Below are 15,325 nucleotides of genomic sequence, written 5' to 3' on the forward strand. Positions count from 1 at the left end.
GGAGCCTTGTATTAAATTTTCAAGTATTTTTACTCAACAAATAAAGTTTTATTGACATTCATAGAAACTGAAATTGTCCGTAAACTGCTCAAAACAAATCAAAATATTTTGAAAATTTTATCATGTATAGAAAATGAAAATATAAACAACCAGTGAAAATTTCATGTATTTACAGTCATTCGTTTTAAAGTTACACCAAAAACCAAAATCAATTTTCTCGAAAACAGATTTTGCGTAAAAATTCCCGTTTTTCCTTAATTTTTCTTTTGTTTTTCACGGCGCATTTGAAAATTATTGAAAAAATTTTACTTTTGACCCCTCAAAGTACCAACTAGATTCACTTTCCTACCAGAAAAGGTACTGTTGAAGAAAATAAAAGTACTTTTACTGTCCTAAAAGGTGTTGACAGACACAAAAATAAAAAAAAAAAATAAAAAAAAAAACACACATCATTGTAAAATCAATACATTCATCGTTCCACTTAGAATCTAAAAAAAAAAAATACTACACAATTAAAAATTAAAATGATCATAATTTTTAAAAACCTCCAGAGTGAGGGATTTCAATCTTTATTTTGAAGTGTACTACATGGAACATATGGAAGGCACCTTCATAGACGCTGGTGGGCAAGTGAAGTTCACCCAATATAACATTTTTATAGGGCCCGAAATAAGGAGTTACAAATTCCGAAAAGTGTGTTACAAATAGTTACAAATGAGTTACAAACGAATGGCGTTGGTCCGGAGTGGATAAGACAAAGTCGGGGGGCTGGCCCCCCATCGGGAAAACTTTCATAGCGCCCGAAATAAGGAGTTACAAATTTCGAAAAGTGTCTTACAAATAGTTACAAATGAGTTACAAACGAATAGCGTTAGTCCGGAGTAGATAAGACAAAGTCGAGGGGCTACGTGAAGTTGGCCCCCCATCAGAAAAATGTTGATAGCACACAAAGGAAAGAGTTACAAATTCTGAAAAGTGTGTTACAAATAGTTACAAATGAGTTACAAAATATTGGAATTGGTCCGGAGTCTATCAGACAATGTCGGGGGGCCAACTTCACGCACATAAAAAAATATTATTATTAAATTGAATTATTATATTTAAATTTTGTACCGACAAGAATTAAATGTGCACGATAAAAAAATATTTAAAAACAATAAATTTCTTTTACAAAAAAATAATATTTATTTTCTAAAATATAAAAAGGTTTCTTGCCTAAAATACAAGGTAAAAAAGGGGCAAGTGGGTTAAGCTATGTTGTATATTAGGTGTCTAGAAAAATCATTGTATACGAAAAACGATTCTGAGCGAAGGCGATCTGTCAGAATATAATATTATTAAGTATATTTTATGATATTATTGTGATTAAGTAATTTATTTTACTATTAGGCATTAGTACTCCAGTAGGATAAACTTAATTTTGCGAGAAAAGAATTGCATTTTAAATTAATGTCATTGAGTGTATATAATAAAATAAGATATTTTAAAAGTTTCAAGAACCCAGGAATAATATTTTTAAACTACAACAAAACAACAAAATCATTATTCTTGGTTTAAATATCTAATTTTGTTCAAATTTAAACTTAACATGTATATAAAAAAAAATTTCTTAGATTTTTTAGTTAGAATATGAATAACTTACGAGGAAACTTGTTTTAAATGTTTAACCCTTAGCTGAACAAATTGAATATTTTATAAATTTTTAACTAAAAAATAATTTGTATATTTTCAATTTGATAAATTTTGTCAAAATTTAGATTTGAAATGTTTATATTTGTAATATTATTAAACTGCTATTGTAACAATGTGTGAAAAATCTCGTATTAAATTGTCTATAATATTAAAAAAAAAATTGCAATTAATGTCTGTAAATAGCTCAAAACAAATTAAAATATTTTCAAGGATAGAAAATGATAAAATAAATATTTGGTCTTAATTTGAGTAACTATGGTTATTTTTTTTTAATTAAAACAAAATAAGACCTTTAAAAATAAGATCATTGCATGAAAAATTGAACCAATGTCGTAAAAATGTAAATGCTCATAAAGATTTAATTTAACTTTCCGGTAGAAATTGTTTGTACTTCCCAGTGCTTTTGAAAATAACTGGGAATTTTACTAGATTCACTTTCCCACCGGAAAAGATCCTGAAGTTGAAAATCAAAGAATTATTTCGACTACTTATCAATTATCATGTACCTATACAGACACCCACAAAAAAACACATATCGTTGTAATATCAATACAAATTTCCGCTCGGAATTTATAATATTCTAATTTTTCCACCACGCTTAATAAGGTGCATCAGTAATGTTTCTGAAAAGTAGTTTTTAAATAAAATTAGGTAGGTACGACCGCGACGTATGAATGATTTTATTATACGCCTAAACAAATATACCCTGAAAGAAGATCCGTTGTCGTGCCACACATATTTTTTACTATTTTTAAGCGAAGTGGTCTTCACGAATTCTCAAAACTTTTGGAGTGTTTCCGCCAGTAATAGGATCAAAAATATTTTCAGCATGTGCATTAAATTATTCATACGTCATTCCAAATTATATTTATTAGGTAGGTACCTATTTTTTAGATATATTACTGAAGCATATAATGTAAGCATTGTGAAAAAGGAGCAAAAAGGTTGATCCGTTTGAATATTGTTTGCGCCTTATATTTAAAAGTAGACACATTTTTATATTTCAATAAATAATATAAATAATAATAATAGTATTATTTTTTAAATTTTGTTTTACCAAAATGTTTTTAATAATTATGTAATTTTATTAAATTCATCATCGGTACACAATTATTATAATAGATAATAATATTTTATTTTTTACCACATTTAAAGTCTATAACTCGTAAGTAGAACCTAAATTGGACTCATAAAAAATAAGCTGACGAAAGATCAAATATTTATATTTTTCATCGCTTCGTTATGATGCAACTTATAATATTTATTATAGTGGCTTCTTTCTAGTTATTTAGTGTAACATAATATTATTATGGTTTATAATGGTTGTTACTTGTTGGTCAATTAATGGTTGACATGTATAGTTAGTATTAAGTTATTATTGTATCAATTATGTTTTAGATGATTGTTACCGTGTATTAATTATAGTAGTTTGTAAAATGTTTAGTTATTATTATTTTATAATGGCTACAAATATTTGTTTTATTTCATAATAGGAAAAACTTAAAAAAAAAAAAAACATGAAATAAAGTTATTATAAGAAAATTATAAGGGCATTAAATGCCTAGAGTATACTACGATTGTATATAAATGTTTGCATTTTTTTACAAATTATATTATATTCATTTTTATACAGTAGGTGCTGCAGGCTACATTATTTTATTTCATACAGCGTAAGGCTAAAATCGTTAAAATGTATATATACTTGTCTGATATTTTTATTCGGAAATTGCGATAACATATATAGTAGTTGTATAAAACCAACAGTTTTATATTACCATAATAAATTTATGTTAAAACGATATTTCACCTCTATCCTTGTACAACACTTAGAGGGCGCTTTATTGAATTTTATACACGTTTCTCAATCGTTGTGATACTTTACTCGGTTTCTTATGTGTTTTGTTACTAAGAACCCAACATATTTTTTGGGAACTTACTTAAAAAAATGAACTAAGGTTTCTATACATTTATAAAATTGTATTAAAAAATAGACAGTAAATACTGATGTTACAATACGATAGTTTGGATCTTTTGTTTTTATGTAAACGCGATTGTCAGTGAGTTTCTCATTAAACAAAATATCACAGACAATTTGATTTGAAGTAATGGTCATATGACATATAGTATTCTATGTACCTATAATATAGGTTATATTATAATTTATAACTATACATTAAGCGTGATTTATTTTGTAGTTTTAACCAATGACACTAAAACTGTTAAGACACCATTTGTGCATCTCACGGCGATGTCAACACATATTTAAAACTTGCATTAGATTAAAACAAAATTAATTATGATTATAAGAATATGATAAACGATGGTTAAAACATTTACCGTCTCTGATGTAAGAACAAACTAGTTTAAGAATGGTAATAATCAGATGGTGTCAAGTGCGAGTAGTTAGTTCATAAAAATGGCTAATTTATATATTAGTGGATAAGCGGTTGGTACGCTGTACTTGGTAAATGTAATATTGCAGTGGAACCCTGTGTTGGAATATAAATTAAGTCACGACGAGCAATTCTTCTTCAGACAGTCGGGAAAAAAAGTAGGCATATATTTATACAATTTGCCTATGTCGGATGCCGTCGGTACTTCTTATCATCATATATACGCGTATATAGTGTGCTCGGGTTCGGGTGTTCGCAAAACAAAAGCTATTGTTCATCAGACCGCCGCAGGAAGGGTAGATCGAAAACATTGCGCTTTCAATGCAAAACGACGGCGATGCCCGCGCATCCGGATTAAAGGTCTCTGTGGATAATTCATAACGAATGTGTCCGGCCAACCCTGCCGAGATTACATACGCGTTTGCATACGTAATGATTTGAAGGGTCGGAGAAGAAAGAGCGAAAAAATAAAAATAAAAAATATATCTCGTATACAACAACGTATATACGCATGCGTATAATGTGTGTGTGTGTGTGTGTGTGTGTGTGTGTGTGTGTGTGTGTATATACTATATATGTGCATAAATATTATTCTGATTGTTTGGACCATATTATGTGTTCTATCTGTATGGATTGAAGCCGCTTAAAACAAGCTCATCGTATCGGTATTGATCCTCTGAACGTCGAGATAGACGTCATCATCCAGGGATGAGGTTTACAAGTCAAACACACACACACACGCACATATAAAAGGGTTAGTGTGAGTGAGTGTGTGTGTGTGTGTGTGTTTATGTATGTACGAGTTTTGCTTGTGAAACGCGACCAAAGCCCCCCCCCCCCCACGCACCCTTCTTCGAACAAACACATACACACTATTCACAGAACACATACACACAGTGTATACACTCACACTCGCAGATACGCACTAGCGCGCGCCCAGATACATACACATAATAATACATAGATGAGGTGGTTTTTAGTCGAGTAGAGGGCTCTATTTCTCGGTTAGCGCCTCTCTTTATTGGTAAAGGTCTATGTTGTTTGCTAAAGGGACCGAACGGAACTAATTCTGAGTGAACGCTCTTCTATATTATCGTTTCCCCCTACCCGCCCACGCACCCCTTACACACCCATTCTATCACATTGTGCAGCTTGTCTCTTGAAAACTACCGATTTTGTCCCACCACCGTCCTCGTCACTCTAGCTTTATGTACACCTATATATATCATATATACCACGCACCACCGCTCTCGTACCATCGCCCGGTTCGCTTTTCGTCGATGAACGATCGGTGGTATGTATGTATATATATTATACAAGAGGACTTTATATAGGGTTGGGGAAGGGACGAGCTCGCCCGTGGCGAAATGCGGGAATTAGGGTTATCGACGAATCATTATATTGTCCGCTGCTGTCTTTCCCAACAGATTTTTGGGTTATCACTCGCTGATATGTTTCCAGCAGCCAGAAAGCGGTCACCGCAGTTTCAAAAATACATGCACAACAGCCTCGCGTTTTCAAATGGATTGTTATATTATTATTATTGATATTAGGTATTACATAAAATCTACCTATCTACATATACCATATTTATGCCATTCTATGATATACTATATGGTTATAACATTTGAAAACTTAAATTTTGCTTTAAATTTTTAACGAATCTTTTAATTTCTCATTCTGTACCTATAAGAAAGAGAAATCAATCGGGTTCCATATATTAGTCATATATATCCATCTTCCAACGTCGAAATACATAATAATATGATATAAAAAAAAATAAATATATATTCTACCCATAGGTACAATTGAGTAAAAAAACAATTTAAAAGATGAGTTATTTTACGACGTAATAATTGTGAAAATAAATTGTCTCATAAAATTCGCTACAAATATTTTCCTCGTGATTTATCTGTCCACAAGTTTTGGTAATTTAAAAATGATATAAATTGAGTTATTTTAATAGAACAAAAACGTTTTCATAACATTTTAAGTAGGTACACCCACATATGTTTATTATTATTATTATTATTATTATTATCAACAGTTATACTATGTATTATTAAAATATTATTATCGGGTGTTCGAATAGAATTTTCATGATTATCTGCTGATAATTAAGCTGTAAATCATGGTTATATACCTATATTATATATTATGTTAATTAAATTTTAACTAACGAATTACGAGTATGTATAAGTATCAAAAATTAAAATACTATTTTATTCAATGCTGTTGGTGTACTTACCTACTTTCATGAATTCTTTTTAATTATATTTCTCAAAAAAAAAAGATGGTTTAATAAACAAAAAAAACATCATTATAAGATCAATAAATTTCATGACATACATTTAAATGACTAAAAAATAAATAGCTAGAATATCGTTCGTGTTCATTATATTATGCAATTTACGAATGTCGTATTTTCGTTTAACCAAGTCTGTTGATTCGAAGTGTTAATAACTTATTATGAGAATACCTACTCTACATAGTTAGTGGTAGTGCGATATTATAATATTTACAATATCTGCGAAGCTGTATAATTATTTGTGATTATGGTAATACAACTCTATCGAGGTGTGAATCAAAGTGGATCAGATAGGTGGAAAATTATCACCGTGGCAAACTTCTTTTATACCCACGTGTTTTTAACGCGAGACTTGTCACAGCAGTTAGTTGTAGGTACCTATTATATTTTAGTACAATAGAGTATAAATCCCAAGTGAGTAAAGGTAATTTATAGTTGGTTGATTTAGGTACCTACAGAAGTTCCATTGCAATATTGATACAGATAATGAATTGTATAGAATAATAATATTGTGCAACAATTGCGTAATGTGTACTAAATAGGTAGTAACAGTAATAATATCATCTTTATTCATCTATAGGCAGTACCTAACAGTATTAGTTGAATGAAAATGATCATTTAATATACCTATATAGATTTAGGACTTCGATTTTGATTTGTTAATTCTATGTTTTTTTTTTTTTTTTTAATGAATCGAGTTTTCATAAAACAAAATATTAATTGAACTCTTGATTCATGCCGAACAATTTACTCAAAACGTAATCCCTATTTCAAGTTCAACCCACGTTCATTAATCACTATACGCGTCTCGGGAGGTTGACAGGATATTTAATTGTTTTTTCTCATATGAAATAAATTAATTTAGTTCGTTTAATATTTTTTTTTAAATTATTAGTACATGGGTACTAGAAATATTTACGCGATTTTGAAGTAAATATTCTTTTAGAACTTTAATTTTGTAACAATCTATAAATATAACAAAATTATTCCTATAATTAAATTGTAAACATAGTTTAATGATTAGGTTAAGTTCGGTTTACGTTTAAGTGTGTTTTTCTTGGCTTATACGTAGGTACCCACAACTGAACATTAAAAACTCCTATTGATATAATAGTAAAAAATGTATGGTGTATGCTCATAAAGTTAAAATAATATTATATCATTTAAACCACGGAAATAGTTATTATTTAAAAATGATTTGATAAAATATATGTAATTTTGGGTCTTAAATTTTAAGATTTAAATATGAATGTTTAATGCCTTTACCTAAGGCTGTTGTGAAATATTTGCAATTTATTATGTATATAAATAAACTTACATTATATATTAATAAACGTTAGTGTGAGAGAGCTATAATCACGAAAATTTCAAAGCATGCTCTTTAAAATAATCTTCTAAATTTCCCTCATGGTACAAATTTTTTCCAATTTTTAGGTATAAGTAGTAACATTATACATTATAGTATTATGATGGGATCTGGATTTTCACTATTATCACACATGATTTTTGTATCGTATCCGTATATTTTAAAGAGGACGTGATACCCACATGTGTTGTCTCCGTCTTACAAGTGCGTAACATAGTAAATTTTACGCTTAGCAGAACACGTGTAGCTTCGTTAGTTTAAAAACTAGAGTGAATTGACCTCTCATAAAATCTAAAGGTAAGATTATTATATAGGCAACCTTGTGAGCTTTTTATTATATTTTAATTTTAAAGCGAGTTATGAGTATTTTAAAACTGTAAATTGTTTGAACATCTTACAACACTCATAACTTGCTTTAAAATTAAAATATAATAAAAAGCCCACGAGGTTGTCTAGAAGTCAATTCATTCTAATTTTTAAATTAACGGAGCTACACGTGTTTTGCTGAGCGTAAAAGTTGCTGTGTTACGCACTTGTAAGACTGCGACAACACATGCCGGTATCACGTCCTCTTAAGAGGTCGCTCATCCCACTTTTTTTAAATTTTGGAGTTTATCTTCTAGGTACTTAATTTTAATTTAAAAATATAAAAACTAAAGAGTTTTTAATTTCAGAGGGTTGTAAGAAATTAAAAAAAAAAGTGGGAAGACTGATCTCAAGTATATTTCATAACGAATCTTAAAATATTTTCAGAATTTGCATAGAGTTAGGTACTAGCTTTGTCGCTATACGATGGACAATTATTTATAAGTACATATTATTTGGTGAATAACATTACTCGTTGTCCATAGATTGGCACCATGTGCATTCTTGTATGGGAATATATTGTTATCTCTTTTACATTATAGCTAGTCAACACTCAACAGTCACTCACATTCATGGTCACTTACTTTCTACACATTCTCACACAAACACATAGAAAATGTTCTGTATTTATCTCTTTAGAAATGTTTGGTATCGAATCCTGTGAAAATTGTTTAATTTCTATTTTATGTAAGAGACACCTATTTAACTATTGTATATAAATAAATGTAATAGTTGTTATTACTATTTTTAATAATACCACTGTACACTTTGAGAATTAAATTTATCTCTTTGTTATATATACATTATACACATTACATTTTATATAAAGTTGCAAGATAAAAATCAATGTTTTGATTTCTTCTAAATATTATCGTCTAATTTTGTATAACATCTTACAATATTACAATTTACAGTTCATTGTAGATTTAATACTCAAAAAGAATAATGGTGTACATTACAACTTATTTTATAAAAATAACGTTTAATATTATATTAATTTTTTCTTTATATTAAGTATATTGATGTTTAGAAAAATACTTACCTATTTTCATTATTAAAATATAATATTGTATTGGCATTTTACATTATAAAAGCTGTTAAACTATTGTTTGAAATGAATAAATAAATCATTTGTAATTTTCTTCCAGAAATAATATACAAATGTCTGATACTAAACTATCTTTCTTAAAGAAAAAAAGGTTTGATTTATATGTAAGTACATTAAGTTATAAAATTGATTTGTTGACGTGACTGCAACTCCGAGGGATTTATTTTTCAACAACGTGTGCTGAATTGAAATTACATTTTACGTTATGATCTTGTAAACAATCTAAAATTATAATGATTGGCTTACATAAGCATCAGTTGTTTTACTATATTATCTCCATTTAACACCTTAATTGCTTGTCCATCTCTTCAACCATATTTTCTGCATTTTATTTTGTATTGTTATCTTCAACACTAGTTCATATAGGTGCCCATATATTTTCTAGTTTTCTAGAGACGATCGCACGGGCAACGCACGACCTTCGGAAGCACTCCAAATGTTGGCACTTTTCCCTTTTTGACCGGAAAAATCAGTGCCTGATTGCGCGCTAAATAAATTATTAGTAACACGTTTCCGCACCGATCCCTTTTTACCCGATAAAGTCATAACACTATTACGCACCAAGTTAAATATTATGTAAATGCAAAACTATAATTATACACATCGCGATATGTATTGTTAAATAAACAATTTACAAATCTCAAACTATTGGTCGTATTCATAATATATTCTGTACCTACATTCGCGTTCACGAGCTAATCATTAATCCCCATAATTTCCCTTACCAATTAATTCTTGTAAAAGCCGCTATAGGACCATCGACAAATGTGATCACTGTTGGGTAAGGGTAAAAATGTGTTAACGTCAATATTAATAATATTAACTTTAACGGATGCACAGCCTACAGAGAAAACGAACGACTGTATCAAATCGTTACGTGAGTAACGATTTCATATGAAATATCTACCTATATTCATGGTAAGCAACGGCAAAAAAAAAAACAAAAAAAAAACGATAATACTAAGGTTGAACGCGCCAATGAACATATCATATTTTATTTTACATGGTATTAAAAATACTAATAACGATATAAGTCCGCCACAAATCATTAGGTACCTATATGTTATATGGCTATATTTATTCTAAAAAATGAAAAATCTCAACAAAATATTTGATTAACGAAGCCTGAATGATGGACGCAATAATTTGTTTTCACTTTTCCGCTGTCTGTAATATTGTGAAGGAAAACTTATTAACGTATTAATGATTAGCTCTTGATCGACATTGTATGAATACCTACTGCGGTTTTGAAATTTGTAATTTATATATTTAATAAACATTAGCATATTATACATAATATTTAATTTTGTGCACAATCGAGTCATGATTTTATCCGGTAAAAAGGAATTGGTAAGCAATCGTGTTATACATTTTGAACAAATCTGTCTACGATATTTCGGGTCAAAAAAGGAAAAATGTCTCAATAGTGTAGAATCGTCCAACAATCTCTATATATACCTATAGGTAATGTTCTTACTTACAAAACAATTTCTGAGCTGGTGATATTTGAAAGATTTGAATCATCCAAATAGATCCTCACAGGTTTTACATTATTTTCTTTCATATTTTATAGTACCTATCTGCAATATTTTATAATAAATTTATTATCCTGTTACATATATATAATATTGTTTTACTAAAGCTTTTCAAGTAAAAATATATTTGGACATTAAAATCTTTGTTTTAGTTTCGTTTTAAGATCTAAAGATATAATATACTTACATTTCAACATTTTTATTTTTATTACTTTGTCATAAAATGCAATTTAATGAACTTCTCTTAATTACAGTATGAGGTAATGTTCCAAACTTTAGAACATTAAAACCCGTATTAAAAATAAAGGAATCAACTATTTGATAGGTGTTTATTAATAAATGAAAATGCTTATAAGAAATATTGTGTGGGTAACAGTAAAATTTGCAATATTAAGTAACAATAAAGTGTGTTAATAATTGTTTATAGTAATAAACAATAATAGTTATTAATAAAAAAAAAATATATGTATATATTATATAGGTATATAATATGAATATTGTATTTACATTCAAACAATAAACATAAAGCTATTTTAATAAAACTAAAGGTTGGTTATAATTGGTTTAAGAAATCGCTATTATCGTGAGTGAAAGCAATTTAAAGTTTTTATTCCACACAGTATTGAACAAAATATGATTCCAAACATTATAGTTGAAAATAGTTCGTCTCCTAAAAAGGAGAGAGAAAACGTACAATTACAAAGACAGAAACAGCAGCTAGCTGTAGGCTATTACCGTCGAGGCGTGAAAACCTCAAATAAAATATTTGATCCCACGAGGCATGAAAATCAATAATATAGGTAATCCTTGATACTTAAATATTCGACAATCGTCGTTTCCCCTCCCACTCCTTTTCCGAATCGAACTAAACATTATTTTATTTTAATGTTATAAAACGTGTGCCATGAGCACTTATTATTTTGTGTAACAACTCGTATGATGTGTATATCTTCATTAAAAAAAAAATATAAAAAATGTGTACCTAGTTAGGTACCTAATGTTTTTTGGATTAGATTATTTCACCCACTCGGTTCAACATTCGTTTGGTTAGAAAGTTATTATGAATTAAAACATACTAGTGTTAAGCTACAAAGTGACTTTCTAACTCAACTTTAATTTTCTAGCTAGTTAGTTTCCAGTCTTGAGACTACATCATCCAATACGGAACCATAAATTAAAACGAACCTACCTATATAATACAAATGCATTACGTGTCGAGTAGAGTACCTAATATTGTTTTGTGTTTATTATCACCTAATATTGCAGATAAGCAAGTGATTTACCCTCGTAAAAAAAAAAAAATAATAATTCGTCGTTGTTTATAATACTGTAAGTTCGCCTATCTTAGCGTATGCACTCTCGAGAAATATATTATCTATAACGTGTTGGTTACACAACGAAACGATAACTATATTTTTCGCGAGTCGTTACTCGTATAAGAATGACGATGAGGGGCGTAGATGTTACACAGCTGATATTCCATAGTAGTATTAATCATATTATTATTACGATTGTATTGCGTTGTGTAATCGTGTCGCGATTCAATCACATCATTATTACAATATCGCCCACGCGCGCCGATCGGAAAAGCAGCCGAACAACGAGAAGAACGGGAAGAAGATAAATAAAAAGAGGTCGCGCGCGCGGCGTGGCGTCGTCGTCGTCGCACGAACGGAGGAGGGGGGGGGGTCGGTTCATCGAGAACGTTTTCCGCGGATAAACGCGACAGCGCGAATGTACGCGCGGTGACCGAATGAGTGACACGTGGAGTCCGGATAGCCGATTGGCCCACTGTCGGGATGGTGTGGCGAAGGGAGCAGGCCCGTTCAACAGCACCACGACGACGACGACGACTAGGGAGACACGCCGCCGATGTATATATAGCGCGCGCGAACATCCGCCGCCTGCTGGGAAATCAATAACAGAGGTGGTCGGCGGTCCCTCGACGTCGGCGGCGGCGGTGTCAGCAGCGGCGGCGGCATCGGTGGACTGTGCTGTTGTGTGTATCGCGAACACGGTTATATCATATTATTATACATCGGGTGCAGGGCTCGCGGCCGCCGTATATGCGTGGTTTACATGTGTCTCCCGCACGCCGTCACACCCGACTGCCATCACCCCGGACGCTCCGCAGCCACCGACGACGCAGCATGAGCGATTCGTGACCGTCACAGCCGTGCTCAGCGATTCAATTACATAATAATATATAGCACTTGTTGTCGTGTGGCCGCTGATGCTGCTGCAGCTGCCGTATAGACTATAACGAAGTGTAGGTGCGCGAATCTCGGTCAGCCGGTCAGATCGGTAAGGCATATTATCATTATGATTGTGTTATTCGATTCGAAACGGCCGACGGACAATACGTTTATATATACAATTATTATTATTTAATATAAAAGTCTAGTGCTAGAAATATGTTTTAAAGTGTTTTCGGTTCTGTTGCCGGTCAAAAATTGCCTGAAATGGAGATATACTCATGGAACCAGCTGTGAGGATTCTGAGAGATTCTGGGAGTATTTCGCATAGAGCTATTCTTAATGCTGCTGGGCAACATCGAACTCAGTAAGAAGTGAAGACACCAAACGGCGAAACCGAGAGTTATGATGACGTGACTCTAGAGTCTCAATAAACTTATGAAAAACTTGAAAACCCACTGGCTTGGACGACATGCCATCTCAGCTTATTAAATATAGTGTTGGGATATGTACGCATTCATAGTTCAGTCTTCAGTGTATGTCGAAAGATTTAGAACGGAGAAAAAATGACAAAAAGCTGGAAAGGAATAATGATTATATTGTGATAGTATTAATTTTAAAGGCGATGAGATTGATTGGTATGAGAAAACTTTGGTGGGGGCTAAACTGGCTACAGGCAATCATAGAAAATTCGAGGTATTTCTTAAAATGCATGGTCAATTTTTGTTAACATAAAAAAGGCCTATGAGCTATGACTGTGTGCATTAAGAGAACCCTTTTGATGTAATACTTAATTAATGAATTAGGAATATCAAAGAAATTTGGATTGACCAGAATTTTCAGGGGGAAACACAATATGAACTAAGGGTGGACCAGACAGTTTTTTATGTGGCCGGATAGAGGTGTCCTAGTAAAGTCAACTGGAAAATCAATAGATCAGAATCCGGTTTAGGTTCTGGGTTTTGCAGATGGCCTGATCATAAGGTGATAAAATTAGAATTATCAAAACCCTGGAGGTAGCTGCAGAAATAATAGGACTGAAAATAAATGCGAAGAAGACAAAACTATGTAACTATTGAATACCAAAGCTGACCTAAGTGACATAAAAGAAAGGACTTTCGAAAAATTAAACGAATTTCAATACTTCAGCATGATTGGGTGCGAGAAATAGGTTGTGCGTATAGCGAAGACTGAGTAGCATCTTTTACACTCTCTAAGTTTTTTAGGTTAAAAAAGTTTTTCAAAAATATCCAAGATTGAATTATAACGCATACGTCAATTATAAGGCCCATTGATTGGTGAAGGCATGGGCAATTACCGGAACAACAGAATATAGACTCATAATTTTTGAAAATAAAATTTGGTAGATGATTTGTGGCCCAACATTTTACAATAGTACTGGCATGTAGAGAAATTCAATAAGAAACTACAGGAGGGAGTGTGAATGGTATCCAATCACAAACTTTATAAAAGGCCAAAGGTTACCTACAATGCTAGAACACCTAATGAACAAAAATGATGATAACATTATTAAAGTGGTCATGAATTGGATACCATGAAAAAAGACACCCCGAGGGAGGTCCATAAAAAGCCAGTTACATATCGTTGAAAATTATTTGGAAAGAATGGATGTGCATGAAAGAAGAAATATAACCTACAATGGAGGGAAATAGTGATGGTCGCGAAAACTCTCATAGATTTATAAAAATGTAGTTCCGGTTTTCTGAATTAAATTTTTTTTGATTCCGATTTTCTTAAAATTACAGAAAAGAAGTTTCTAATTTGAGTTTTTGTGAACATCTTTTTTTATATAGGTACACTATTGGTTATTAAAATGTCAACGAGATAAAAAGAGTTACCTATTTATACACACAACATAATATATACTACAGTCGAACTGACTGTTAAAACGTTTTCCAATCAATTTTCCACCATGCCTCTCCAAAGTCCCACTCAGACAACCTGCAGAGTCAACCATTTAGCCATATTGAATTCTTATTTGATATTAAATTAGATTAGAAATTGGAATCTAAGTCCGGGTTTACGACGTCACAGCATTGAACAAAAATCAAAATAATGTTATTTGTCGCTACAATCCTCCGATAACGACGACGAAACAAAGCGAGCCGGTCGTATACTTATATTGTTGTATATATATATTACATCCCACTGTTGCGAGGACGAGAGTTGCGAACAATGCACATACAATTACACAAACACATAAAATATGTGAAACACAAGTGTGTGTGTTCGAGCGCGTGTACGAGACTTAACGTTTTTTAAGTTCGTTGGGTCATACGGACGAGGGGGAGGCAGACGAGTGTTTTTTTTTTTATTTTTACGACTCGCTTCCGGTGACGTG

The sequence above is a fragment of the Acyrthosiphon pisum genome, chromosome A1, assembly GCF_005508785.2.
Source record: "Acyrthosiphon pisum isolate AL4f chromosome A1, pea_aphid_22Mar2018_4r6ur, whole genome shotgun sequence".
Lineage (NCBI taxonomy): Eukaryota > Metazoa > Arthropoda > Insecta > Hemiptera > Aphididae > Acyrthosiphon > Acyrthosiphon pisum.